The sequence below is a fragment of the Mauremys reevesii genome, linkage group 12 (genome assembly GCF_016161935.1).
Source record: "Mauremys reevesii isolate NIE-2019 linkage group 12, ASM1616193v1, whole genome shotgun sequence".
In the NCBI taxonomy this organism is placed as follows: Eukaryota; Metazoa; Chordata; order Testudines; family Geoemydidae; genus Mauremys; species Mauremys reevesii.
The window spans coordinates 31,264,626-31,292,042 of NC_052634.1; the positions used below are offsets into that span (position 1 = coordinate 31,264,626).

Genomic DNA, 27,417 nt, shown 5'->3' on the forward strand with positions numbered 1-27,417 from the left:
ATGGCTGCTGGGAGCCCCAGGGTCTGCCTGTGGGAGCTGTGGGGAGATGAGGGGTTTGGGGTGGAGGAGGGGGCTCCAGGCTGCAGGGTGGGGCCGAGGGATTCAGAGTGCAGGAGGGGGCTGTGGGTTGAGGCAGGGGGTCGGGGTCCAGGACGGGGTGATGGCTCTGGGGTGGGGGCAGGGATGAGGGGTTCCAGGTGTGGGAGGAAGCTCTGGGCTGGGGCAGGAGGTTGAAGTGCAGGGGGGTGAGGGCTCTGGGGTGCAAGAGGGGGCTCTGGGTTTGGGGGGGTTCAGGGCTGGGGCAGGGGGTTGGGGTGCAGACTTACCTCGGGCAGCTCCTGGTCAGCGGCGCAGCAGGGGGGACCTACTGGCCACTTCCAGGGCGCAGCGCGGTGCCCTAGGACACGTAGGGACCAGCCTGCCTGAGCCCCGCAGCACCACTGACCGGACTTATAACCTGGTCACCGCACTGGGAGCTCCAGGGTCCCCCTGTCCCATGTGGTGGCTGGGAGCTCTGGGATCCACCCACAGCAGCTGGGAGCTCTGGGGGCCTCCCGCTGCTCACAGTAGCTGGGAGCTGTGGGGTCCATCCGTGGTGGCATGGGCCTGTGGGAGCCCCTTCCGCCACTGGTGGCTGATAGCTGTGAGGCCCCCACTGGCCGACAGCCCCAGTCTTCCTGCCCCAGGGCTGAGGCGGAAAATGTCACTGAGATCTCTGAAAGTCACAGATTCTGTGACCCCCTTTATATAATCTTAGCCTTAATCGTTGTTGACTGTCTCTCTCAATCTAGAGGTCTGTTCTAGGGCAGATGGGACAGGGAAGACAGAAGCTCACCCCCCAGCACAGGTTTGGGCAGCAATGGCTCTTGGGCTATTTGCTGTGCATGCAGAGGACTTGTCCAGGCCGGTGGAGCAGCTCAGCCAGATGAGGAGCTGGAAGAAGGAGACCTGAGCAGCCTGGAGAGCCCTCTTTTTCTCCACAGCCACTGCCTGTCAGCAGGATTCCTCCTCCTCCTCAGTGAGACCAAATCTAAGCACCTAGATAGCTGGTCTGTCCGCTGCACCCCAGTCCCTCATGCCTGAGCCTCCCTTCCAAAGTCCTGCACCTGGCTCCAGAGAATTGTCTCACATCTCGCTGGGAACTCGACTTCTTGTGCCCAGAGAGTCTCGGCCCCATTCAGTAGAGGACCTAAGAAACACAGTGTCTGCCTTTTCCAAATAAGTGCTTGGAAAGGTTTTGTTCCTGTGACCACGTGGCCTAATGGATAAGGCATCTGACTTCGGATCAGGAGATTGAGGGTTCGAGTCCCTTCGTGGTTGTGCAATTTTTACCTTTGTACTGAAAGTCCTGCTCCCTTCAGGGCTGGAACCTCTTCTTGGCTGCTCAGGCCAATGCTCTGGCTTCAGCTAGAGCCCCGGGAAGGAGTTGGGGGTTGGGTGTCACAAAGGCTGGAGCATGAGCCCCAGGTGCTTCCAGTCTCTCCTTTGCCCTTCCTGACTTGCCAAAGAAAATGGGCAGCTGCCCGGGCTAGAGTGTGGAGCAGTTTCCCTCTTCCAAGTGTGCGCCTGTCCCTGTGCTGGAGGGTACTTGCTACATAGCACCTTGGGAGCCTGGGTGTTTCTCTGCTTCTCGCCAGCTGGGGAAAAGCCTCTTGGGGTAAAATCTCCTGCCCCACTGCCAAAGTGAGCACCTTGAGTGGGAACGGTAAGAGGCCCCACCAGGAGGCTGGCCCTGCTTTCCTCCCATCTTCTGATGTTGGCCACAGAGCATCAGCAGCTGGCTGTGGGTGGTTTTCAGTGGGGGTTCGGCATGCCAGGGAGCAGGGAGCAGGGAGCAGCCTGGCTGGGTGTCTCTGTGGCTGTCTGCTGGCCACACATAGGCATGGTTCTCCTCTCCTCTTGCCCTGCCCTTGGTTGCTCTGTGGCTTTTAAGCCTTCCCTTGGAGCTGTCAGCACCAGCCGCCTCTGTCTTAGGTGCCCAGAGGAGGAGAGGTGCTGGGCTCCAGCCTGGGACTCTGCCTCCTTCCTGCCTTTCCCTGACTATGAAACCTGGCCCTGACACTCCTTTCTTCAAGCGCCATGTGGGCAAGAGGAAAAGTGTGGTAGAAAGCACAAGGGCCAAACTTGTGGGCATCAGAAATCCCAAACACCCAGTCAAACCATAGCCACTTCTAAACCCCATTCCCACCAGAGACCTGGCTCCAGTGGGTATGAGTCACTCAGCACAAGGTAAACAACTCATTCTTATACAGCTGGAGATAGGAAAGCGCTTGGATCTCCAGGGATTTACCACAAGGTCCCATTGAGATTTGAACTCAGATTCCAGCATGCCAACCATTACACCATGGGCCCAGCTTGTGCTAGTTTCTCTGAACATTGGTGACCCTATCATAGAATACCAGGGTTGGAAGGGACCTCAGGAAGTATCTAGTCCAACCCCCTGCTCAGAGCAGGGCCAATCCACAGACAGATTTTTATCCCAGATCCCTAAATGGCCCTCTCAAGGACTGAGCTCACACACCTGGGTTTAGCTGGCCAATACTCAAACTACTGAGCTCTCCCTCCCTCACAGGCCCAGCTTGTGTAAGGGACTGTTGGCCCTTTACTAAAAGTGAGTGGGGTTTTTTTGGTTAGCTAGTTCCCAGTTCCAATAGAAGGGGGAAGGGTCAATGGGAAATCAGGACCCTGAGACTGACAGGCCCCTGCGGCAATGGTCACCAACTGGTAGGGAACAAGTGAGAATTTGTTAATGAGTAAAATTCCTGGTGAAAATTGGCAAAGCTGTGGAAATTTTGAAAAGTTCCAGTGAATTTACACATGAAGATACAAACAGAGAGACAAATAGAGAGAAAGAGAACATCACAGCCCTGGTCTACACTAAGGTCGGGGGTCGAACTAGGGTACGCGAATTCAGCTACGTGAATAACGTAGCTGAATTCGAACTACCCTAATTCGACTCACTTACCCGTCCAGATGCCGCGGAAGCGAACTCCGCGGCTCCAAGGTCAACTCCGGCAACTCCTCCTGCCGCGGTGGAGTACCGGAGTTCGAACTAGCGCTTCCGGGGTTCGAACTATCGTGTCTAGATCAGACGCGATAGTTCAAACTCCGAGCAGTCGAACTTGCCGCGTCGACCCAGCAGGTAAGTGTAAACGTGCCCACAGACTGCACAGGCCCACACAGACATAAACAAAAACCAAACCCACACAGCACACAGAGCCATATACACACAAGGGAAAGCCACACAAAACATAGAACAAATCCACACCAATAAATACAGCAAAAGCCCACAACAAGAAAGCACAAAAACCACATACCAAAAGAATACTTAGCAAAAAACAATCTGCATGCAAAAGTCATACACACACACACACACACACACAAAACTATGCAAGGCATCCACAAAAATTATACAGGACCCACATGCACATCAACACGACAGACAACAAAAACCCAACATACCGAAAGCCAGGCAGGGTTTGAGTCTCACAGTGAAGAGGGTGAGCACACAGGTGGTTTGGGGAGCAAAGACTGAGGGGGAGTCAGGGGCAGTGCTCTGGGCTCTGCTCAACCCCTCCTGACACAGGCGGCTGGTGGAGAGCAGAGCCTGGTAGATCTGTGGAATCTGCCCTGCTCTCTGTAAAACAAGGGGACCTCGGGGTCTTCTGAGCTGCACTTGTATTTTCTGCAGGCAAAATGATTGGCAGAAGCCATTTGCTTAAAGGAAACTAGTGCTATAAATGAGGTTTGAACTCACAACCTCAGCATGACTCCACTCAGCACTGCTCTGTAAGTATTGGGCACTAACCCATTGCACCACCGGACCCTGTTTTCAGGAGTTTGTCTCCATGTTCCATGGATGGATTGGCGGAGTGTGTGTGTGGGGGGGGTTGCATTAGCTAAAACAAATCCATATTAAAGGCTGCAGGATGGCAGCAGCAGAGGTGGGGAGCCTCATTCCATGTGATAGAGCTGGTTCCCCCTTCCGTTGCTGAGGGGAAGGTTGGTGCTTTGAGCCCACCCGGTGCTGGAACATCCCATGGGGGAGATTAACAGGACTCTTGAGAAGAGAATGGAGGGGAAGTCTTTTCTATCCCTGCCTAGCTCCATTGGTCTCCTGTGGCCCTTTCGGCTCTCTGCTCCCCTGTTGGGGAGTTGCAGAGACAAGCCCCCATCTGGGGAGTCACCGAGAGGCTGTGTCCCATGGCGTGTGTGGGGGAGAGGGGTAGGGGTAGGGGTAGTGGTGGGGTGGGATGGAGCTCAAGGGGAGAAGGTTGTGTGTGACAGTGTGTGGGGGATGGTGTGTTCCTTAGGATAGAAATGATTGAAAACACAGGGGCAGTGACAGTGAAGCCCCGTGTCTGAGTGTTATGACCCTGTGTGGTGCCGCCGTTTACCTTCCCCTCCTATGGTCTCAGCTTTCATTGAATCCAGCATTTTTTCACCTGTCCTCACCACAGAGGTGTCCCACATGCCTCAGCTACCGAGTGTCCCTCTTAGAGACGCTGAGGACTGGAACTGATTTCAGCTGCTGGACAGCTCTGCTAGGTCTTTATTCATTTGCACAGGAAAATGCTGAGTGTTTAAATTCATTTCAAGCCCCCTGCCCCCATTCAGCGAACTCCTGAACATACTGGAGATGGGTCTGGAAATCGATTTTGATTCGAAAAAGTTTTTAAAAGGGATCACTTGGATTGAAATTAGGAACCCATTACTCTGCAGGGAAACATTCACCCACTGAACTCTACTCTCAACAGAGAGCGCCATGTATAGCCCAGAGCAGGGACAGTTTTTAACCTGGGGGTTAGTAAACTTTCTCTCTATACAAAAACCACAGCTTACAAACTCCCCACCCCCGCTCCGTGTCACCAGAGCACAACAACAACTCTCCTTGCGGCACACACAGCTCCCCAGCTCCCTGCCCGTCAGTCTCTCCAGCGTTGCTCCAATCCCTTAAAGCAGGGTCTCAACCTCAATTTACCTTAGGGCCGGTGCCAGTCCTCCAGTCCTCCCAGTGGGCCAATAATGTCACTCATACTGCCCAGACCCCGCCCCCCAAAACTCCGCCCCTCACCTGCCTAAGGCTCTGGGAGGGAGTTTGGGTGCAGAAGGGGTAAGAGGCTGGTGTCTGGGAGGAAGTTTGGGTGGGGGGAGGAGGTCTAGGGTGCAGGCCCTGGGCTGGGGCTGCGGATTGGGGTGCAGGGTCTGGGAGGGAGTTTGGGTTGGGGAGGGGGTCTGGGGTGCAGGTTCTGAGATGGAGTTTGGATGCTGCTGCAGGCTCTGGGCTAGGGCAGGAGGAAGGGGGAACAGGAGTAGGGGTGGGGTTGCGGGAAGAGGGAGGAAGATTGGGGTAGGCGGGAGGGGGGTGTGGGAAGGGGGAGGGGGTGCAGGCTCTGGAACGGATTTTGGGAACTTGGGGTGCACAGGAGAGGCTGCAGGCTGTGGGAGGGAGTTTGGGAGCTGGGGGGTGGGGAGGGAGGGGATGCAGGCTCTGGGAGGGAGTTTGGGGATGGGGGTGCAGGCTCAGGAAGGGGGTCAGGAGTGTGGCGCTTACCTGGGGCTCCAAGGCAGGGCGGGCTGGGGGTCCCATTGGCCACAGGGGTGATCAGGCAGGGGCAGCGCGCGGAGGCTCAGCCCCACCCTGCCCTGCCATGGGGAGGGGCCGGCAGCCACTGGAGCGAGCAGGCAGACACTGCTCAGCTCCGCTGCACTGATGGGGCCCCTGGGGGGGAGCGCCTGGGGGCAGCCGGTGGGGCCAAGGGAGTGACCTGGTCCCAAAACTGCTGGCGCCCCACGGGCGAAACCTGGGAACCAGGACTGCCAGCCAGACAAACACCTTTAAGAGGAGGCGTCCCTCTCCCTGTCAAAAACTGATCTTCCTCCTTCAGTTCAGTGACAGCCTGAATTGTTCCTTATCCCGCCAGAGCCAGAGGACTGAAAGCAGCAACATCAAACCCCTGTGTAGCTCACGGGAATGGACATAAACGCTCCCTGGTATCTGAGGAGGTGTTCAGCTTTGCCCTTGGTCATCTTCAAGGCTAAAGGGAAAGGAGGTGGCGCCAGGTATAAAGAGTGAAACACGACACATCATAGTTATGCCCACGGTGGCTGCAAAATCTTTGTATGTACTTGCTGTTATCAGCAGTGTATTGTTTTCTCTGGAGTCTAGACCTTGGCCAAGAAATTTGTATCTTGATAAAATAATCGACTGCCTCTGGTAAAGGCAGTGGACTTGACACCCACTGGGGTGTCCCAACACAGGTACAAGTACTAACAACAGTGGCTGCCTTTAGCCATAGATTTTAATAGGGGCAATAAATACAAACCCCCGTTAAATCATTTCTCAGCCTGAGTCCTTCACCCACATTTCCTAGAGCATTGGGCCACCATGTGGACGTTTCATTTCCGACCTCAGTTTCACACAGAGACAAAATTTCCTTTACACAGATCCATGAACAGCAAAACCTCCCTGTGTCTCTGGTCTGAGCCAGGGCATTCGATTCCAGTGAACCCTTCTCTTCTGCAACGGCGATGGTCAGACAGAGGGGTCGTGGCACCTGCATCCCTGCCAGGGAGATATTGGCTCGGCTCTTTCTTTCTGCTGCTGCTGTTAGTCCATGAAACATCAAGGGTGAAATGCAAGACTCAATTCACGCACCAGCCCTCAGTGCCCCAGAGAAATCCTGCCCCCTGCTATTGGAACGATGTGCTGGAGATTTGACTAGGAAAGGGACTGTCTGAATTGTCAGAGTGGGGAATGAACAACAATCTACAGCAATGTCGTTCACACAAACACTCTCCCATCCTGCTCCAACCGGAAGGGAAATGGGCAGGAATTCTCGCTGTTCACCCAAGGACACACTTACACTAATGCAGCCATGAGTGTGCTGGGGGAGCTGGTCTGAGCAAACAATTTGAAGTGACAATTCAGTGAGAACAGAATCATCATGTAGTGAAATAAGTATAGCTCAAGTAGTTGTGGCCGAGTGGTTAAGGTGATGGACTAGAAATCTATTGGGGGTCTCCCTGCGCAGGTTCAAATCCTGCCAACTATGCAAGTGCTGCACTGTTGTTATTATTGATAGTCTTAGTACCTCAGCATCCACAGTGCAAACTGGAGCCAGATCTAGTTTCACTCTGTCTACACTTAAAACACTGCAGTGGCACCGCTATAGCAGTTTGGAGTAAACAGTGGAGGAGTTTTCCCATCCCTGTAATAGCTACATGGACAGAACAATTCTTCCTTTTCTTTAGCACTATCTAACCAGGGCTTAGGTCACCTTAACTAGATGGGTTTGGGGGGGTGTCACACCCTGAGAGACGTCGCTCTGCCAGTTAAGTGCTCAGCGTACACCAGCCCTTAGATCCCTCTTGGTATTTCAATGCAGGCACTGACCTGTGAGAGGAAAACATCAGCTCACAAACACAGGGACTGAATTCCCCACAATTAATCTCGCTGCACTTTCCAGAAAGTCACAAAATTCAATTCATTCTTGCTAGGAGAGAGAAAAAAATAAGTGACACTAAGTTTTTGGCTTGGTTAAATAAAATTAAGTGTTTAATCAATATAGTAAAAAATCTGTATTGATTCCTCTAACTAGCACCACAGCGTGAAATAGGAACAGAGACAAATCTTGTCAGTGACGACCAATTTTGCAAATGATCTTCCCATTATTAATTTCCACGCTGCCCCCATTGGAGGTCTGGGCATCTCCAGTGTCATTGCTCTGTGTTCACCTTCCCCTAGAATTGTTCTCGGACATTCGCCTTCCTCTGCAGCGTGGGGCTCGAGTCACTTGCTGGAGGATTCCCTGCACCTTGAGGTCTTTAAGCCACGATTTGAGGACTTCAATAACTCAGACATAGGTCAGGGGTTTGTTACAGGAGTGGGTGGGTGAGATTCTGTGGCCTGCATTGTGCAGGAGGTCAGACTAGATGATCATAATGGTCCCTTCTGACCTTAAGTCTATGAATCGATGAATCTAGTCCCAAATTTGGAAAATTGTGCAGTTCAGAATGTGAATAGTGACCTCGTCTCCTTCCTGCACCTGCTCTACATTGCTCCACAGCAGCTTCTCCCCCTGCAGAGTTACTCCAGCACGGCAGTGCAGCCCCCAGGGTTCAGCAGGGGCCCCTGGCAAGGACCGTGGGTGCAGCTAACAGCCCGGTGTGCCTGGCAGTGAGGCAGCTGTAAAAAAGCAACACTCCCCCCAGAAGTACAGAGACTGAATTCCCCAACTATAACATCATGGCCCCTGTAGAAAGCCACACGTGTCAGTTGTATTTTCACAGGGAGATGCAAAAATCAAGTGACACCAATTTTTAAGTTGAGTAAATAAAGTTGAGGAGATAGTTATTAACCTCCCAAAAATACACTAAAGATCCCTCAACATGACCCCTGAAGGTGAAATATGAACAGAGACAAACCTTGTCAGCAAAGGCTCATTTCCCAAACGATCCTCAAATAGTTACTATTCCCACCCCTCCTCCGCAGGAGCTCTGTGCAGTGTAACTGTTCTGCAGGCAGCTTCCCATTCAGTGCTGTTGTGGGACATTCCCAGGCCTGGAAATGTACCAACGACAGAATTTGAAGAGCAAACCTGGCTCCCCGCACCAGGCGGGATTTGAGAGTTTTGTCTTTGTCAATAGTACAGACGCCAGGGGCAGGACTCCAGGCTCTGTTTGAGGGATCCTGGCCCAGGGGCTGGAGGGGAGAAAGGATTGTAGATTCTCACCTGCGCTCTAGAGAGGAGGTAATAAGTGAAGGGGGCCTTTTTGACTCTGCCCCTCCTCAGTGTCCCCAGGGCTGGACCACAGGCCAAATGAGGGGGTGACACCACTTGGTTAATGAAAACCAGTGCTCCAGGTGAGGCTTGAACTCACAACCTCAGCATAGCTCCTCTCAGCACTGCCCTATAAGTACTGTGCGCTAACCAATTGCGCCACTGGAGCACCTGTTCAGTATGATTCTCCCAGTTCCCTAGGTTGATACAGCCAAGGAGTGACCCCAAAACATTCTCAGTGGAGCTGAGAGCAGGTAGCGACAAGTGTTGTACTCGGTGGGGTGGATTCTTCTTAAGGGTTCCAGGCCCCATTTGACCCTTTTGTTCTTCCCTGTGTAATAACAGAGCTGATTAAGACTCAATGGAGAGTCTTGCTGCAGACCAACGGATCTGAAATCACTGATAACCAGCTCTAAGCATTAGTCCTGCTTTGGGACAGTGTCTCTCATGCAAGAAACTGCCCAGTCTGCGCTAGCAGTGAGGCTCCCTCACTAACAGCTGAAATCAGGGAGAGCTGTGTGAAGTGCAGGGCCCCAGGGGTGCCTGAACAGGGGGGAACACCACCCCAGGGCTTTTAAAAATGGGAGGGCTCTGCCTTGCCACTTTGTAATGACCGTAAGGGCGAGTGAGGGTGGGGAGGGGGTGGAGAGCAGTGAGCGGGAGGAGGGGTCTGGGGGTAAGAGGCAGCGTAGGAGGGGAGCGTTGGGGAGAGGGGTGGGGCAGGGGCGTGGAGTTGAGTAGAAGGGGTGGGGCTACTGTTCGGGGTCTGGTGGCCACTACTTTTAGGAAGCCTGTTCCGCTCCTGGTGGGACCACAAGACGTCCCAGAGCAGAGAGGGTGGCCAGCAGAGCGGTGACAGGGTGGAACGGCAAGGGGCCGGCAATGTGGCCAGACAGCGGAGGGAGTAAGGGGCTTTCCCCCCAGGAGGTGAGAGGTGAACTCTGGGTTTTCACTGACCCAGGGCAGCAGCTGTGGGTGAGGTGCAGTGAAGGGAGGGGCACATCCACAGAGCTTCTGGTGTCTGGATTTAAGTGCCTGAGGCAAAAGGCCACTGCCCAGCACACTGTGGGGGGGTGTTTTACTCATAGTGTTGTGTTATGAATCCTGATTGTGGTGTTTTCCCAAGTTAATACAAGGTGATTTTTCTTCTTTTTATTAAAGTTTCTTTTCTACACTCAGTGGTTGTGAGTGGGGAAAGTATCGCCTCTTAGAGGCACCCAGTGGCCAGGGTTCAGTAGTTTCCCCAGGAATTGAAATTAGGGGGGGGTGTTTGAATTTACAGGGGGGGTGTCAGAGCCAATGAGATATATAAAAGAGATGTGAATAAAGTAAATGTTTTGTTAGGATAATGCAAATTTAACATAAGGATAATGCAAGTTACACATAACAAGTCTAGATTTCTAAAAATATATATAATTTAAAAAAAATGTATTTAATTTAAATTGACTTTTGAAAAGTAAGCCATCATGGGATAAGAGGGAAGTCCTCTCATGGATCAGTAACTGGTTAAAATCTTGGAAACAAAGGGTAGGAATAAATTATCAGTTTTCAGAATGGAGAGAGATAAATAGTGGTATCCCAGAGGGGTCAGTACTGGCACCATTACTGTTCAACATACTCATAAATGATCTGGAAAAATGGGTAAACAGTGAGGTGACAAAATTTGCAGATGATACAAAACTGTTCAAGAGAGTTAAGTCCCAGGCAGACTGCGAAGAGTTACAAAGGGATCTCACAAAACTGGGTGATTGGGCAACAAAATGGCAGATGAAATTCAGTGTTGATAAATGGCTTCATCGGATGCATAGAATGGAACATATAGTGAGGATATATATATATGCACACACACATACACACAGAGCACATGAAAAGGTGGGAGTTGCCCAACCAACTCTAAGAGGCTAATTAATTAAGATGAGCTATTCTCAGCAGGAGAAAAAAAACTTTTGTAGTGATAATCAAGATGACCCATTTAAGATAGTTTGACAAGAAGGTGTGAGGATACTTAACATGGGGAAATAGATTCAATGTGTGTAATGGCTCAGCCATTTCCAGTCTCTATTTAAGCCTAAATTGATTGTATCTAGTTTGCATATCAATTCAAGTTCAGCAGTTTCTCGTTGGAGTCTGTTTTTGAAGCTTTCTGTTGCAAAATTGCCACCTTTAAATCTGTTACTGAACGGCCAGAGGTTGAAGTGTTCTCCTACTGGTGTTTGAATGTTATATTTCCTGACGTCTGATATGCATCCCATTTATTCTTTTGCACAGAGACTGTCTGGTTTGGCCAATGTACATGGCAGAGGGGCATTGCTGGCACATAATGGCATATATCACATTGGTAGATGTGGAGGTGAACGAACCCCTGATGGCATGGCTGATGTGATTAGGTCGTATTATGGTGTCACTTGAATAGATATGTGGACAGAGTTGGCATCAGGCTTTGTTGCAAGGATAGATTCCTGGGTTAGTGTTGTTGTTCTGTGGTTGCTGGTGAGGATTTGCTTCAGGTTTGGGGGTTGTCTGTAAGCAAGGACTGGCCTGTCTCCCATGATCTGGGAGAGTGAGGGATCATCTTTCAGGATAGGTTGTAGATCTCTGATGATTCGCTAGAGAGGTTTTAATTGGGGGATGAATGTAAAGGCCAGTGGTGTTCTGTTATTTTCTATGTTGGGCCTGTCGTGTAGTAGGTGACTTCTGGGTACTCTTCTGGCTCTGTCAACCTGTTTTTTCACATCAGCAGGTGAGTATTGTAGTTTTAAGAATGCTTGATAGAGATCGTGTAGGTGTTTATCTCTGTCTGAGGGATTGGAGCAAATACGGTTGTATCTTAGAGCTTGGCCATAGACAATGGATCATGTGGTGTGTCCTGGATGGAAGCTGGAGGCATGTAGGTAAGTATAACGGTCAGTGGGTTTCCGGTATAGGGTTGTGTTTATGTGACCATCGCTTATCAGCACAGTACTGTCAAGGAAATGGACCGCTTGAGTGAATTGATCTAGGCTGAGGTTGATGGTGGGATGGAAATTGTTAAAATCACAGTGGAATTCCTCAAGGGCTTCTTTTCCATGACTTTTCCATGAGTCCAGATGATGAAGATGTCTTCAGTGTAGTGCAAGACGCCATCAGACTGAGCCACGAGGCGTGCTGCAGGATAGCCCCTCCCCACCAAAAAGCAATGCCGTGACCCGGATTCGAAGCGAGGTTGCTGCGGCCACGGCGCAGAGTACTAACCACTATACGATCACGGCCAGGCGCTGGGGGTGCAGGCAGCAGCCCATCGGAAAATGCTCAGCTCTGCGCTCTCGGGGCGGCCACCTACCTCGCCGGCGGCCTCAGGTCTTTCTCAGGTCTCCCCATTACAATCACAGGTCAAATGCTGAGCAAAGGAAAAAAGACAGGAAACCAATCCCATGACTGTCACTTTTTCTGTCTTCCTCCACCCCTGGACCAAGTCCCTCCCCGTTTGTCTGGGCCATTGTCCTCATGGCCGTGGCCAGCCTATTTCCCTTTGCCGCTCTGAAACGTGCCCCCACGTGCAGGCCCGGGGGGGGAGGCTTTGGCTAGGGCAAGCGTGTCCTTGCGAGGTAACTGTCTCTCTGGAGGTGAAAGTCATCAGTGCGGGGTGCGAAGGGAAGTGGCCGTCGAAGGAGAAGGCAAGGCATGTGGCGGGCAGGCCAGGGATTTCTTTGTCCCCCCTTCAAAAGGGGTCACCCTCCCCGTCGGGGAATCGAACCCCGGTCTCCCGCGTGACAGGGGGGGATACTCACCACTATACGAACGAGGAAAGGGGCACAGTGAGTGGCCCCAGCTCCCACAGACCAGCTATGGTCAGCGTACACCTACACCGTCGCATGGGCCCCAGCAGGCAACAACAACCCTGGCCCTCTTCTGCTTCCCAAAGGCTTTGGCCGCAGCAACAGCCCTGGCCCTCCTCACCTGCCCTTGCCCAGCACGACGCCTTTTCGGGCCTACACAGCTCCTCACACAACACCCGCCTGGGACCTTGCCCTCCCCTACCAGCTCAGCAGCACCTTTTTTCCTCTCAAAACCTCCTCTTGCCACCCTCTCCCTTCCACACTTCACACTCACCTCATCACAAAGTCACCCACGGCCCCTTTGGCTTCTCAAGCGCCTCTGGAGGGATGCAGCTTCCCAGGCACGCAGATCCTTCCCTTCAACACGCACTGGACGGACATTCCAAACACAGCCCTTTCCAGGAGGGAATGCGCTGCCTTTGGACCCTGGCGCCCAGCAAGAAGTCCTGGGACTCTTTTTCTGACCGATGGACCCCACTGACTGGCCTTTACCAAGCAGAAACTAAGGACCGGCTGATGGCTCTCTTTGCAAACGGACGCCATCAGACTGAGCCACGAGGCGTGCTGCAGGATAGCCCCTCCCCACCAAAAAGCAATGCCGTGACCCGGATTCGAACCGAGGTTGCTGCGGCCACGGCGCAGAGTACTAACCACTATACGATCACGGCCAGGTGCTGGGGGCACAGGCAGCAGCCCATCGGAAAATGCTCAGCTCTGCGCTCTCGGGGCGGCCACCTACCTCGCCGGCGGCCTCAGGTCTTTCTCAAGTCTCCCCATTACAGTCACAGGTCAAATGCTGAGCAAAGGAAAAAAGACAGGAAGCCAATCCCATGCCTGTCCCTTTTTCTGTCTTCCTCCACCCCTGGACCAAGTCCCTCCCCGTTTGTCTGGGCCATTGTCCTCATGCCCCTGGCCAGCCTATTTCCCTTTGCCGCTCTGAAACGTGCCCCCACGGGCAGGCCCCGGGGGAGGCTTTGGCTAGGGCGAGCGTGTCCTTGCGAGGTAACTGTCTCTCTGGAGGTGAAAGTCATCAGTGCGGGGTGCGAAGGGAAGTGGCCGTCGAAGGAGAATGGAAGGCATGTGGCAGGCAGGCCAGGGATTTCTTTGTCCCCCCTTCAAAAGGGGTCACCCTCCCCGTCGGGGAATCGAACCCCAGTCTCCCGCATGACAGGCGGGGATACTCACCACTATACTAACGAGGAAAGGGGCACAGTGAGGGGCCCCAGCTCCCACAGACCAGCTATGGTCAGCGTACACCTACACCGTCGCATGGGCCCCAGCAGGCAACAACACCCCTGGCCCTCTTCTGCTTCCCAAAGGCTTTGGCCACAGCAACAGCCCTGGGAAAAGCCCTGGCCCTCCTCACCTGCCCTTGTCCAGCAGGACGCCTTTCCGGGCCTACACAGCTCCTCACACAACACCCGCCTGGGACCTTGCCTGCTTAGATAAAGATTGTAACTCTATGAAGTTAAGTTTTAGTCACTAGAAAGCTTGTTTTGTTTGTTTTACTTGTAATGATATCTGTGCCTTCTGTTCTTACTGATTATCATGTAATCCTGCCTGCCCGGCCCGGGTCCAGCGGGCCGGGGGGGCGGCTCCTGCCTGCTCGGCCCCGTGTCCAGCCGCGGTGGGGCGTGGCTCCTGCCTGCCCAGCCCCGGGTCCAGCCGGGGTGGGTGCGGCTCCTGCCTGTCCGGCCCCGGGTCCTGGTCCAGCCGGAGGTGGGAGGGGCGCGGCTCCTGCCTGCCCGGGGCCGGGTCCAGTGGGGTGGGCGGCTTCTGCCTGCCCGGGGCTGGGTCCAGCTGCGGGGCGGCTCCTGCCTGCCCGGCCCCCCGGGTCCGGGTCCAGCCGGGCGGCGCGGCTCCTGCCTGCCCGGCCCCCGGGGCTGGCCCCGGGTCCAGGTAGGACGGTAAGGGAACAGGGAGGGTGTGTTGGATAGAGGGCAGGGGAGTTGGGGGGGGGGAATGGATTAGTGTCGGAGCGGTCAGCGGGCAGGGAACAGGGGGATTGAACGGGCAAGGGTCGGGGGAGGCAGTCAGAAAGGAGCAGGGGTTGGATGGGGCAGTGGGGGGGCAGTTAGGGGTAGGGATTCCAGGGACAGTCAGGGGACAGAGAGAAGGGGTGGTTGGATGGGGTAGGGGTCCCAGGGTGCCATCAGGAATCAGAGAAGGAGTTGGATGGGGTGGCAAGGGGCAGTCGGGACAGGGAAGGGGGTGGATAGGGCATGGGTCCTGGGGTGGGGGCTGTCAAGGAACATGGCGGGGGTTGGATGGGGCAGGAGTCCCGGTGGGGGGCATGACCCCTCATGGGGTGAGGAGGAGGAGGAGGGAACCGGTTGTTAGCATTTTGGCAGCTCATCACTGGTGAAAACTATCAAGAAATGCAAATCCTCGAAGGAGCCTGTGCCAGAAACCGGGTGGTGCAGAAACCACAGCCCCATCCCCACCTCTGATCCACCCTTGGCTGGCACTGGATCATGCCCCCTGTGCCCCCAATCGGCCCCGTGAGCCCTGGGGGGCAGGGAATAGCCATGGTGCTGGGCCCCCCATCCAATTGAAGTATTCAATGTCACAGTGACCCAAGGTGTGTGCACAGAATGGGGATGGGGTGTGTGGGTGTCAAGAGTGGGGCTGGGGGGAGCGAGGATCAACACTTTGTCATGGGCAGATCATGCTGGTCCCAGGGTAATTTTGGGGGGGTTCTGATTCCCCACTCAGCCGGGGGGCGCCCCTGGGGGCTGTGGACCCCGGGGGGGGGGGGGTGCTGGGGCTGGGTGTGTGTGTCAGGCTGGGGGAGCTGCCTGGGCAGAGGGGCTGGAACCAGGGGCGGCTCCAGGCACCAGCACACCCAGTGCCTGGTTGGGGGCAAGCTGCACGGGGCTCTGCTGGTCCCGCGAGGGCAGCAGGCACCCCAGCCCTCCCCACTCTACCCTCCCCTCCCCACCCCACCCACAGCGGGGGGAGAAACCAGGAGTCAAGGCACCCACCTCTGCCCCACCCCCGTCTTTCCATATTGCTCCATCCAACAGCTGCCCCCCCCCGTCCCCGCGTGGGGAGAGACGAGGCCAAGGGACACGCGAGTTCTCCTCACGAGCAGGAGAGGGGCGGGGCCGGGGCTCTCTGGGGGGCGGGGCGGGACCCCGGGACACGCGAGTTCGCCTCAGGAGCCGGAGGCGGGCGGAGCCGGGGCTCTCTGGGGGGCGGGGCGGGGATGAGGAGTTGCGTTGGGGGGGAGGAGGTGTCAGGTTGACCCAGGGACCCGCCCTCCCCTGGGCTGGAGAGGACGGAGGCGCCCCGGGGCAGGCTGGGAGTTGTAGTTTCTGGCTCGTCTCAGAGCGGAAGTGACGGTCGGTTGCTCAGACAACGCGCCCCCTCCCGGTGCACTCTGGGAAGCGTAGTTCTCTCTCTCTCTCTGTCTCACACGCGGCCTCTATTGGAGGCGGGGCCGTAACTCGTCACTTCGCCGCGCCCCTCCCCGCTCCCTGATTGGCAGAGAGAGCGCGGGACAGAGACTCGGCGCGTGGGGAGGCCCGGTTCCTCGCCCGAGGCTTCGCTGCCCCCCCCCCCCCGCCTGCCGGGCGCGCGCGGCGGCCGTTGGGATTCGAATCCCGCGTGGATCCGGGCGGGGGGGGGGCAGAGGCAGCGCGGAGTGAAAGGGCTTCACCCCCCCCCCCCAGCTGGGCCTGGGGTGCAGCAGCGGGGGCTGAGCTGCCGGGAGCAGCCCCACAAGCGGCAGCCTGGGGCCGCGGGCCCCTCAGCCCCAACCTGCCCCCGCAGTGTCCCCCCCCCGCCGTGACCCTCCCGCCAGCCCCGCCCCCGGCGGCCCCTCCCCCACCCGGTCCGCTCTGCCCAGCCTGTCCCTTCACCCCCCACTCCCCACTTCCCTAGGGGGAGGGAGAGCTCAGTGGTTTGAACATTGTCCTGCTAAACCCCAGGTTCTGAGTTCAATCCTTAAGAAGGCCCCTTAGGGATCTGGGGCAAAAATTGGTCCTGCTAGTGAAGGCAGGGGGCTGGACTCAATGACCTTTCAAGGTCCCTTCCAGCTCTAGGAGATTGGTATATCTCCAATTATTACCTTTATTGCCCCGACCTCCTCCTCCCCCTCCTCACCACTCCACCCTCCTCCTCCCCCTCAGCGTCCCACCCCTAATTGCCTCCAGCCCATTTCCCCATGGCTGGGCCCCACTTTCCCATCCCCCCACCGGCCGAGTCCATCCCCAGGGTGTGAGGTTCCTCAGCTCCAATCTCTGCTGCCCCCGAACCTGCCGGGTTCCCCTTTTCAGCCACTGTAGGGTCCTCCAACCCACCCCCACCCATCCACTCTGGGCTCTAAATCCCACATTCCCACAATGCACCTTGGTAACCCCACCCTCCTCTATCCCTAATCCCCCTAGTCCGCAGTCAAGAACCGGGGCTGGGAGTGGGGTCGTTGCTTGCTGGGGAGAGGGGTGCAGACAGGGGAAAGGGGGTCAAGGCCGAGCTGGAATCCAGGGGCCCAGGCTGAGGGTGGGGTTGGGGAAGAACTGGGGCAGAGTGGGGATGAGTGGTGCTCCCTCCATAGGGGCTGGCTCAGGCCCTGAGGTGCCCCCATGCATGTTCCTCTGTGTCCCCCTAGGAGTCATGCCCCACATTTTGGGAACTACTGAACCCTACTCGCTAAGCAGGGGCTAGTGATGCCAAAGCCCAGGGAAAGGGAGAACAAGCGCGGGGGCCCCAGCACTGGAGCCATGTGAGGGGCTGCAGGAGCGGGGCAATGGCTGGTGGCACAGGGAGTTAAGGGCAAAGGGGGCACAGCAGGGGCAGGAGTTAGGGGTGAAGGAGGTGCAAGGGCTGGGAGTGCAGGAGCTAGCGGTAAAGGGGGAGGGGGATTGTCCAGGGGCAATGGGGAAGTGCCAAAGTACAAGCTTTGCCCAGGGCACCATTTTCCCTAATGCTGGACTGAGCAAACAATTGGAAATGACCCTTCAGTGAGACCAGAACCATAGTGTAGAAAAGCCCCTTTGTTAAGTGGTGGTGGCTGAAGGCTTAGGGAGATGGGTTAAACAATAACAGGCATTTTTCTGTGGAGGTTTGATTCTTGCCTGTTAGGCAAGGCTGGTGTGTGGTGTCTCCATGGCTGTACTTTCAGTGTCTGATCTGCCACAGGGAGCCAAGTCTAGACATATTCAGAGGCTCTATGCCAGGGTTTCTCAAACTTCCTTTCACTGCAACCCCCTTCTGCCAAAAAAAACCTCACTACATGGCCCTGGAAAGAGGGATCAAGCACCAAGCCCCTCCCCACTGAGCAGAGGCAGGGGAGACAAAGCCTGAGCTCTGCCCCAGTTAGGGGAGGGCAAATCCAGAGCTTGAGGGATTCAGCCCTGGGTGGTGGGGCTCAGACTTTTGGCTTCAGCCTCAGGCACCAACAAGTCTAATGCCAGCCCTGGCAATCCCATTAAAACAGGGTCACATCTCACTTTGGGGTCCTGACACACAGCTTGAGAACCACTGCTCTATGTTGATGGGAGAGAGTTTTCTGTGGGTGCAGTTAATCCACTTCCCAAGAGGTGGCAGCTATGTCAGTGGGAGAAGCTATATCGGTGGGTGTGCAAGCTGTGGTGTTTACCACATTTAAGAAGTTTAATCAAACCCCATTTTGAAAACCACCTGTGGTCTGGGAATGGCAAAGGACCTCGATGAAGCAGGGTTTGTCCTTCAAAGTCCTGAAAATCACAATTCTCTATTCAGCTCATTGTGCTGGTATAGCTCAGTGGTAGAGTGGTTGATTGCAGCTCCAGTGATCTTCAGTTTAAACCCCAGTGTTCTCTTATAACCTTCTTTCCTTTTTTTTAAAAAAAGGAAAACATTTTCATTTCCATTCTCCATTCTGTTCAGGGGCTCCTCTATACGGGAATGCTTGATATGAATGTAAACACTCAAGATTTCGCTGTCCAAATGCATAAAAACCTAGCAAAGTTGTCCATCAGCTGAAATCAGTTCCAATCCTCTAAGTGTCTAGTTTATTTTTTCATCAATTAAACAAACGTATCATATGAATGCACATTTGCAGATCCCTCTTCTCCAGGAGCTATGTTGTGCAGAAGAACAAGAACCACATACAGCTGTAGTTCAGGAGTCTGATGACAAATGTTCTGAGGGCTGGAAAAAATGCCTTCTAGTGAGCTATTGAACAAGCTCAACCTGTTTAGCTTATCAAAAGAAGATTGAAAGGTGACATCATTGAAGTGTTGAAGGGCCTTAATGGAGAGAAAAGGTTGTGTATTAAAGGCCCCTTTAATCTAGCAGAGAAAGGAATAACAAGACCCAGTGGCTGGAAGGTGAAAAGAGACAAATTCATATTACAAATAAGGCACAAATATTCAACACCGAGGATGATTCACCACAGGAACAAGCTACCAAGGAAAGTGGTGGATTCTCCATCTCCTGATGTCACTTAATGAAGACTAGAAGCCTTTCTGGAATGTGTTGCCCCCAAAAGTAGCTCTTGTGTCATACAGGAGGCCTGTGATATGCAGGGGGTCAGATTAGATGCTCTAATGGTCTCTTCTGGTCATAAAGTCGACTAATTTCTGAAAAACTGAGTGTAGCATTGGGAGCAGCGTCTGAAGTTTTCCTGTCTAGCCGGCTTGCTTCCTAGAACGAACGCTCCTTGAGTGGGGTGATCCACGGGGAGTAGCTCAAACCTCCAAAGTGCCTGGCCAGGGGCAGGACATTGGCACAGCAAGGGAGGGGTGTGGCAGTGACATCACAAAGGCCTTTTGCAGGACCTCAGACTATTGGTCAAAGGCGGTGGGGAGGTGGTGACCTCACAGAGAGATGCTGACATCAGCCAGGCAGGACAGGGGCGAGGGGCCAGGGAAACCTCAGAGACCCTGTGGCTTTGCTTCAGCAAGGCCTGGTCTACACTAGGCGTTTAAACCGGTTTTAGGAGCTTAAAACCGATTTAACGCCACAACCGTCCACACTAGGAGGCACCATATATCGATTTTAAAGGCTCTTTAAACCGGTTTCTGTACTCCTCCCTAACGAGAGAAGTAACGCTAGTATCGGTATTAACATATCGGATTAGGGTTGGTGTGGACGCTGATCGACGGTATTGGCCTCCGGGAGCTATCCCACAGTGCACCACTGACCGCTCTGGACAGCAATCTGAGCTCGGATGCAGTGGCCAGGTAGACAGGAAAAGCCCCGCGAACTTTTGAATATTTCCTGTTTGCCCAGCGTGGAGCTCCGATCAGCACGGGTGGCGATGCAGTTAAAAATCAAAATAAAGAAAGAGCTCCCGCATGGACCATGCGGATGTGATCGCTGTAAGGGCAGGCAAATCTGTTCTATCAGCGCTCCGTTACAGAAGACGAAATTCAAAATCATTTTTAAAAATCTCCAGACAGACGCCATAGCAGGGCTCAGCGCACTGCTGCGTGACAAACGTAACGGAAAGCCCAAGAATCAAATGGACGCTCATGGACTGGAGGACTCAAGCTATCCCACAGTTCCTGCAGTCTCCGAAAAGTATTTGCATTCTTGGCTGAGCTCCAAATGCTTCTAGGGTCAAACACAGTGTCCGCGGTGGGTCAGGGCATAGCTCGGCAATTTACACACCCCTACCCACCCCAGAAGTGAAAGGGAAAACAATCCTCTCTTGACTCTAACATGTCACCCTATCTTTACTGAATGCTGCAGATAGACCCGATGCTGCAGCACTCAACACCAACATCCTTGCTTCGCCCGCCATGGGTGGCTGATGGTGCAATAAGACTGGTACCCGTCCTCATCATCAGCCTATTGGCAAAAGGGGCAGTGCAAAAGGACTGGTAACCATGATGACCAGCATCTGTTAGGTCGATCAAGGGTGCCTGGTCCTAATTTTTCATGGTAGATGGTGCAGTATGGCTGATAACCATCATTGTCATAGAAACAGGGGGCTGAGCTCCATCAGCCCCACCCTTCATGTGTAAAGAAAAGATTCAAGTGCCCTGAACTAGCAGAGGGATGCTGGGCTCCTCTCCTACACACTCCTTACTGTCCTGTCTGGACTATCATAGCAGCTGGAGGCTGCCTTCCACTCATATCTCACTAACAAATCACTGTGTCTTATTCCTGCATTCTTTATTACTTCATCACACAAGTGGGGACAATGCTATGGTAGCCCAGGAAGGCTGAGGGAAGAACGGAATCAACAGGTGGGGTTGTTGCAGGAGCACCCCCTGTGAATAGAATACAGCTCATAATTTCTGCAGGATCTGACACAGAGCAGCTGTGCTCTCTGGTTCTCTGATACAGTGGTTCTCTAGTACACTTGCCCATATTCTAGGCAGGACTAGGACTTGCCCATATTCTAGGGGACTTGCCCATATTCTAGGCAGGACTGATTCTATTTTTAGATACCAAAAAGGAGGAATTGACTCAGGGAGTCATTCCCAATTTTGGCTTTTGCGCCCCTGGCTAAGAGCAGCCAGGGGCACTTATGACAGCAGCAAATGGAACAGTGCAAAAGGACTGGTAGCCACAATCATCTTATTACCAATTTATGGTATGGTAGATGGTGCAATATGGCTGATAACCATCCCTGCTATCATGCAAAAGCATGCTGCTGTGTAGCGCTGCTGAATCGCCTCTGTGAGCGGCATCTAGTCCACATACGGTGACAGTCACAAAAGGCTACACAGGCTCCATGATTGCCATGCTATGGCATCTGCCAGGGCAATCCAGGGAAAAAAGGCATGAAATGCTTGTCTGCCGTTGCTTTCCCAGCGGAAGGAGTGACTGACGACATTTACCCAGAACCACCCGCGACAATGAATTTCTCAACCCGGAAATTCAAAGGGGCGGGGGAGGCTGCGGGAACTATGGGATAGCTACGGAGTAGCTACCCACAGTGCAATGCTCCAGAAATCGACGCTAGCCTCGGACCGTGGACGCACACCACCGATTTAATGTGTTTAGTGTGGCCACGCACACTCGATTTTATAAAATCTGTTTTACAAAACCGGTTTATGCAAATTCGGAATAGTCCCGTAGTGTAGACGTACCCTCAGTTGCGAGAGCGTTAGACTGACGAACTAAAGGTCCCTGGTTCAATCCCAGGCTTTGGCAGGTCCTTTCATCCCTCTTTGTACAGGGGTGGCTTGTTTTCTGGGAGCACTGCAGTGCCTGACCCAAGGTGAGTCCCTGAGCTTGGGCTCTGCAGTAGGAAAACATAGAATGGGCTTCTGCCCCTAGTTGGCCCACCTGACCTTTACCAAGGAGAGATGGGAGCTGTTTTTCCCAACATGGCAGGAAGAGAGCAAGGCAGGGTGACCCTCAGGAATGGTGCCAGAGGGCTGCTGGGCAGTGACAGGCAGGGATTGGGGATGGAAGCTCCTCTGTGCAGCTGAGCAAGGGCAGTACCAGGGAAGGGGCATCTGTAAAGGTGACCCAGCAATACCTCTCCTCCTCTGGGCACCTTGAGCAGAGGTGGCTGGTGCTGACAGCTCCAAGGGAAGGGTTAAAAGCCACAGAGCAACTGAGGGCAGGGCTAGAGGAGGGCAGGACCATGCCTATGTGTGGCCAGCAGACAGGCACAAAAACACCCTGCCAGGCCAAACACCCACTGAAGGTCACCAGCATGTGGGGCGGCTGCTGATGCTCTGTGGCCAACATCAGAAGATGGTAGGAAAGCAGGGCCAGCCCCCATCGGTGGGGCCTCTGACTGGTCCCACTCAAGGTGCTCACTTTTGCAGTGGGGCAGGAGATTTTACCCCAAGAGGCTTTTCCCCAGCTGGCGAGAAGCAGAGAAACACCCAGGCTCCAAAGACGCTGTGTAGCAAGTACCCTCCAGCACAGGGACAGGCGCACACGCTAGCCCGGGCAGCCGCGCACTTTCTTTGGCAAGTCAGGAAAGGCAAAGGCGAGACTGGAAGCACCTGGGGCTCATGCCCCAGCCTTTGTGACGCCCACCCCCCAACTCCTTCCTGGGGCTCTAGCTGAAGCCAGAGCATTGGCCTGAGCGGCCAAGAAGAGGTTCCAGCCCTGAAGGGAGCAGGACGTTCAGCACAATGGTAAAACTGCAGAAACACAACCACCAAGGGACTCAAAACCTCAGTCTTCTGATCCACACTCAGACGCCTTATCCATTAGGCCACATGGTAACATGAGAAAACCCCCTCCAAGCCCTTCTTTGGAAAAGGCGGACATTGTTCTGAGTGTAGAAAAGAAACTTTAATAAAAAGGAGGAAAATCACCCTGTTTGGGTGCTTGGGGCTCCTCTTCAACAATACAACACCCAGTCTGCTTAAGCCCCCACCCAGTAACCTGGGGAAACTAACCCTGGCCACTGGGTGCCTCTAAGAGGCGATACTTTCCCCACTCACAACCACTGAGTGTAGAAAAGAAACTAAAGGAGGAAAATCATCTTGTATTAACTTGGGAAAACACCACAATCAGGATTCACAACACAACACTATGAGCAACCCCCCCCCCCCCCACAGTGCGCTGGGCAGTGGCCTTTTGCCTCGGGCTCTTAAATCCAGACAACAGAAGCTCTGTGGATGTGTCCCTCCCTTCACTGCACCTCACTCGCAGCTGCTGTCCTGGGACAGTGAAAACCCAGAGTTCACCTCTCACCTCCTGGGGGGAAAGCCCCTTTCTCCCGCCGCTGTCTGGCCACATTGCCGGCCACTTGCCGTTCCACCCTGTCATTGCTCTGCTGGCCACCCTCTCTGCTCTGGGACGTCTTGTGGTCCCACCAGGAGCGGAACAGGCTCCCTAAAAGGAGCGGCCACCAGAGCCCGAACAGTAGCCCCATCCCTGCTACTCAACTCCACGCCCCTGCACCACCCCTTCTCCCCAAGGCCCCGCTCCTACGCTGCCTCTTCCCCCAAGACCCCACTTCCCGCTCACTGCTCTCTGTCCTCTCCCCCCCTCACTTGCCCTTACGGTCATTACAAAGTGGCAAAGCAGAGCCCTCCCATTTCTAAAAGCCCTGGGGTGTTGTTCCCCCCTGTTCAGGCACCCCTGGGGCCCTGCACTTCACACAGCTCTCCCTGATTTCAGCTGTTAGTGAGGGAGCCTCACGGCTAGCGCAGACTGGGCAGTTTCTTGCATGAGAGACACTGTCCCAAAGCAGGACTAATGCTTAGAGCTGGTTATCAGCGATTTCAGATCTGTTGGTCTGCAGCAAGACTCTCCATTGAGTCTTAACCAGCTCTGTTATTACACAGGGAAGAACAAAAGGGTCAAATGGGGCCTGGAACCCTTAAGAAGAATCCACCTCACCAAGTACCAACACTTGTCGCTACCTGCTCTCAGCCCCACTGAGAATGTTTTGGAGTCACTCCTTGGCTGTATCAACCTAGGAGTCTCAGCGAATCTAAATTAACAGGTGCTCCAGTGGCACAATTGATTAGCGCACAGTACTTATAGGGCAGTGCTAAGAGGAGCTATGCTGAGGTTGTTAGTTCAAACCTCACCTGGAGCACTGGTTTTCATTAACCAAGTGGAGTCACCCCCTCATTTGCCCTGTGGAATGTAGAATTCCAACCCTGGGGACCCTCAGGAGGGGGCTAATAAAAAATGCCCCCTTCACTTATTACCTCCTCTCCAGGTCAGAATCTACCATCCTTTCTCCCCCACCAGCCCCTGTGCCAGGATCCCTCAAGCAGAGCCTGGAGTCCTGCCCAGGGCGTCTGTACTATTGACAAAGACTAAGTGACAGGGACAAAACACTCAAATCCCGCCTGGTGCGGGGAGCCAAGCTTGCTCTTCAAATTCTGTCCTTGGTACATTTCCAGGCCTGGGAATGTCCCACAACAGCATTGAATGGGAAGCTGCCTGCAGAACAGTGACACTGCACAGAGCTCCTGTGGAGGAGGGGTGGGAATTAGTCACATTTTGAGGATTGTTTGGAAAATGGGCCTTTGCTGACAAGGTTTGTCTCTGTTCATATTTCACCTTCAGGTGTTATGTAGAGGGATCTTTAGTATATTTTTGTGAGGTTAATAACTATCCCCTCAACTTTATTTACTCAACTTAAAAATTGGTGTCACTTGATTTTTGCATCTACCTGTGAAAATACAACTGACGTGTGGCTTTCTACAGGGGGTCATGATGTTAAGGTTGGGGAATTCAGTCTCTGTACTTCTGGGAGGGGGTGTTGCTTTTCTACGGCTGCCTCACGGCCAGGCACACCGGGCTGTTAGCTGCACCCACTGTCCGTGCCAGGGGCCCCTGCTGACCCCTGGGCGGCTGCACTGCAGTGCTGGGGTGACTCTGCAGGTGGAGAAGCTGCTGTGGAGCAAGTGCAGGAAGGAGCCGGGGTCACTATTCTCATTCTGAACTGCACAGTTTTCCAAATTTGGGACTAGATTCATAGATTCATAGACTTAAGGTCAGAAGGGACCATTATGATCATCTAGTCTGACCTCCTGCACAAGGCAGGCCACAGAATCTCACCCACCCACTCCTGTAACAAACCCCTAACCTATGTCTGAGTTATTGAAGTCCTCAAATCGTGGCTTAAAGACCTCAAGGTGCAGGGAATCCTCCAGCAAGTGACCCGAGCCCCATGCTGCAGAGGAAGGCGAATGTCCGAGAACAATTCTAAGGGGAAGGTGAATGCAGAGCAATGACACTGGAGATGCCCAGACCTCCAATAGGGGCAGCGTGGAAATTAATAATGGGAAGATCATTTGTGAAATTAGTCGTCACTGACAAGATTTGTCTCTGTTCCTATTTCATGCTGTGGTGTTAGTTAGAGGAATCAGGACAGAGTTTTACTATATTAATTAAACACTTAATTTTATTTAACCAAGCCACAAACTTAGTGTCACTTATGTTTTCTCTCTCCTAGCAAGAATGAATTGAATTTTGTGACTTTCTGGAAAGTGCAGCGAGATTAAATGTGGGGAATTCAGTCTCTGTGGTTGTGAGCTGATGTTTTCCTCTCACAGGTCAGTGCCTGCATTGAACTACCAAGAGGGACCTAAGGGCTGGTGTACGCTGGGCACTGAACTGACAGAGCGACGTCTCTCAGGGTGTGAATCCCTCCTCCCCCCAAACCCATAGAGTTAAGGTGACCTAAGCCCTGGTTAGATAGTGCTTAAGAAAAGGAAGAAATGTTCTGTCAATGCAGCTATTACAGGGCTGGGAATACCCCTCCTGTCACTGTCTACTCCAAAGTGCTATAGCAGTGCCACAGCAGCGTTTTAAGTGTAGACAGAGTGAAACTAGATTTATCTCCAGTTCGCACTGTGGATGCTCAGGCACTAAGACTACAATAATAACAACAGCAGCGCAGCGCTTGCGTAGTTGGCAGGATTCGAACCTGCGCAGGGAGACCCCAATGGATTTCTAGTCCATCGCCTTAACCACTCGGCCACAACTACTTGATATACATCTACTTCACTGCATGATGATTTTGTTCTCACCGAATTGTCACTTTAAATTGTTTGCCCAGACCAGCTTCCCCAGCACACTCACGGCTGCGCATCAGTGTAAGTGTGTCCTGGGCTGAACAGCGAGAATTCCTGCCCATTTCCCTTCCGGCTGGAGCATGATGGGAGTGAGTTTGTGTTAATGACATTGCTGTAGATTGTTGTTCATTCCCCACTCTGACAATTCAGACAGTCCCTTTCCTAGTCAAATCTCCAGCACATTGTTCCAATAGCAGGGGGCAGGATTTCTCTGGGGCACTGAAATTTTTCAGGCGGCTGGTGCATGAACTCAGCCTTGCATTCCACCCTTGATGTTTCATGGACTAACAACAGCAGCAGAAAGAAAGAGCCGAGCCAATATCTCCCTGGCAGGGATGCAGGTGCCACGTCCCCTCTGTCTGACCATCGCATTGCAGGAGAGAAGGGTTCACTGGCATTGAATGCCCTGGCTCAGACCAGAGACACAGGGAGGTTTTGCTGTTTATGGATCTGTGCAAAGGAAATTTTGTCTCTGTGTGAAACAGGTCGGAAATGAAATGTCCACATGGTGGCCCAATGCTCTAGGGAATGTGGGTGAAGGACTCGGGCTGAGAAATTATTTAATAGGGGGTTGTATTTATTGCCCTGATTAAAATCTATGGCTAAAAGGCAGCCACTGTTGTTAGTACTTGTACCTGTGTAGGGACACCCCAGTGGGTGTCAAGTCCATTGTCTTCACCAGGGGCAGTCGATTATTTTATCAAGATACAAATTTCTTGGCCAAGGTCTAGACTCCAGAGAAAACAATACTCTGCTGATAACAGCAAGTACATAAAAAGATTTTGCAGCCACCTTGGGCATAACTATGATGTGTCATGTTTCACTCTTTATACCTGGCGCCACCTCCTTTCCCTTTAGCCTTGTAGTTAACCAAGGGCAAAGCTGAACGTCTCCTCAGCTACCAGGGAGTGTTTATGTCCATTCCTGCGAGCTACACAGGGGTTTGATGTTGCTGCTTTCAGTCCTCTGGCTCTGCCGGGATAAGGAACAATTCAGGCTGTCGCTGAACTGAAGGAGGAAGATCAGTTTGTGACAGGGAGAGGGATGCCTCCTCTTAAAGGTGTTTGTCTGGCTGGCAGTCCTGGTTCCCAGGTCTCGCCCGTGGGGCTCCAGCAGTTTTGGGACCAGGTCACTCCCTTGGCCCCACCGGCTGCCCCCAGGCGCCACCCCCCACCCCCCCAGGGGCCCCATCAGTGCAGTGGAGCTGACCAGCATCTGCCTGCTCGCTCCAGTGGCTGCCAGCCCTTCCGCAGGGCAGGGCAGGGTGGGGCTGTGCTTCTGCGCGCTGCCCCCACCCCGAACACCCCTGCAGCCAATGAGATGATGCAGGGGCGGTGTCTGGGGGCAGCAGCACATGGAGGCCCCTCAGCC

The 27,417-nt window shown here is 53.7% G+C and overlaps 5 non-coding genes across 5 annotated transcripts; 2 read left to right on the forward strand and 3 right to left on the reverse strand.

Annotated features, from left to right (window-relative positions):
• The first annotated feature begins 1,247 nt into the window (after positions 1–1,247).
• TRNAR-UCG lies at positions 1,248–1,320 on the forward strand. Its single transcript has one exon. It is a non-coding gene; the product is annotated as a tRNA-Arg (tRNA).
• Positions 1,321–6,972: 5,652 nt separating this feature from the next.
• Positions 6,973–7,055, forward strand: TRNAS-AGA. The gene has a single exon. It is a non-coding gene; the product is annotated as a tRNA-Ser (tRNA).
• Positions 7,056–8,858: 1,803 nt separating this feature from the next.
• On the reverse strand, positions 8,859–8,952 carry TRNAI-UAU. The gene is made up of 2 exons: positions 8,915–8,952; positions 8,859–8,894 (listed from the first exon to the last, which is right to left on the reverse strand). It is a non-coding gene; the product is annotated as a tRNA-Ile (tRNA).
• A 4,776-nt stretch (positions 8,953–13,728) lies between these two features.
• TRNAD-GUC lies at positions 13,729–13,800 on the reverse strand. Its single transcript has one exon. It is a non-coding gene; the product is annotated as a tRNA-Asp (tRNA).
• Positions 13,801–25,877: 12,077 nt separating this feature from the next.
• Positions 25,878–25,959, reverse strand: TRNAS-AGA. Its single transcript has one exon. It is a non-coding gene; the product is annotated as a tRNA-Ser (tRNA).
• Between the last annotated feature and the right edge of the window lie 1,458 nt (positions 25,960–27,417).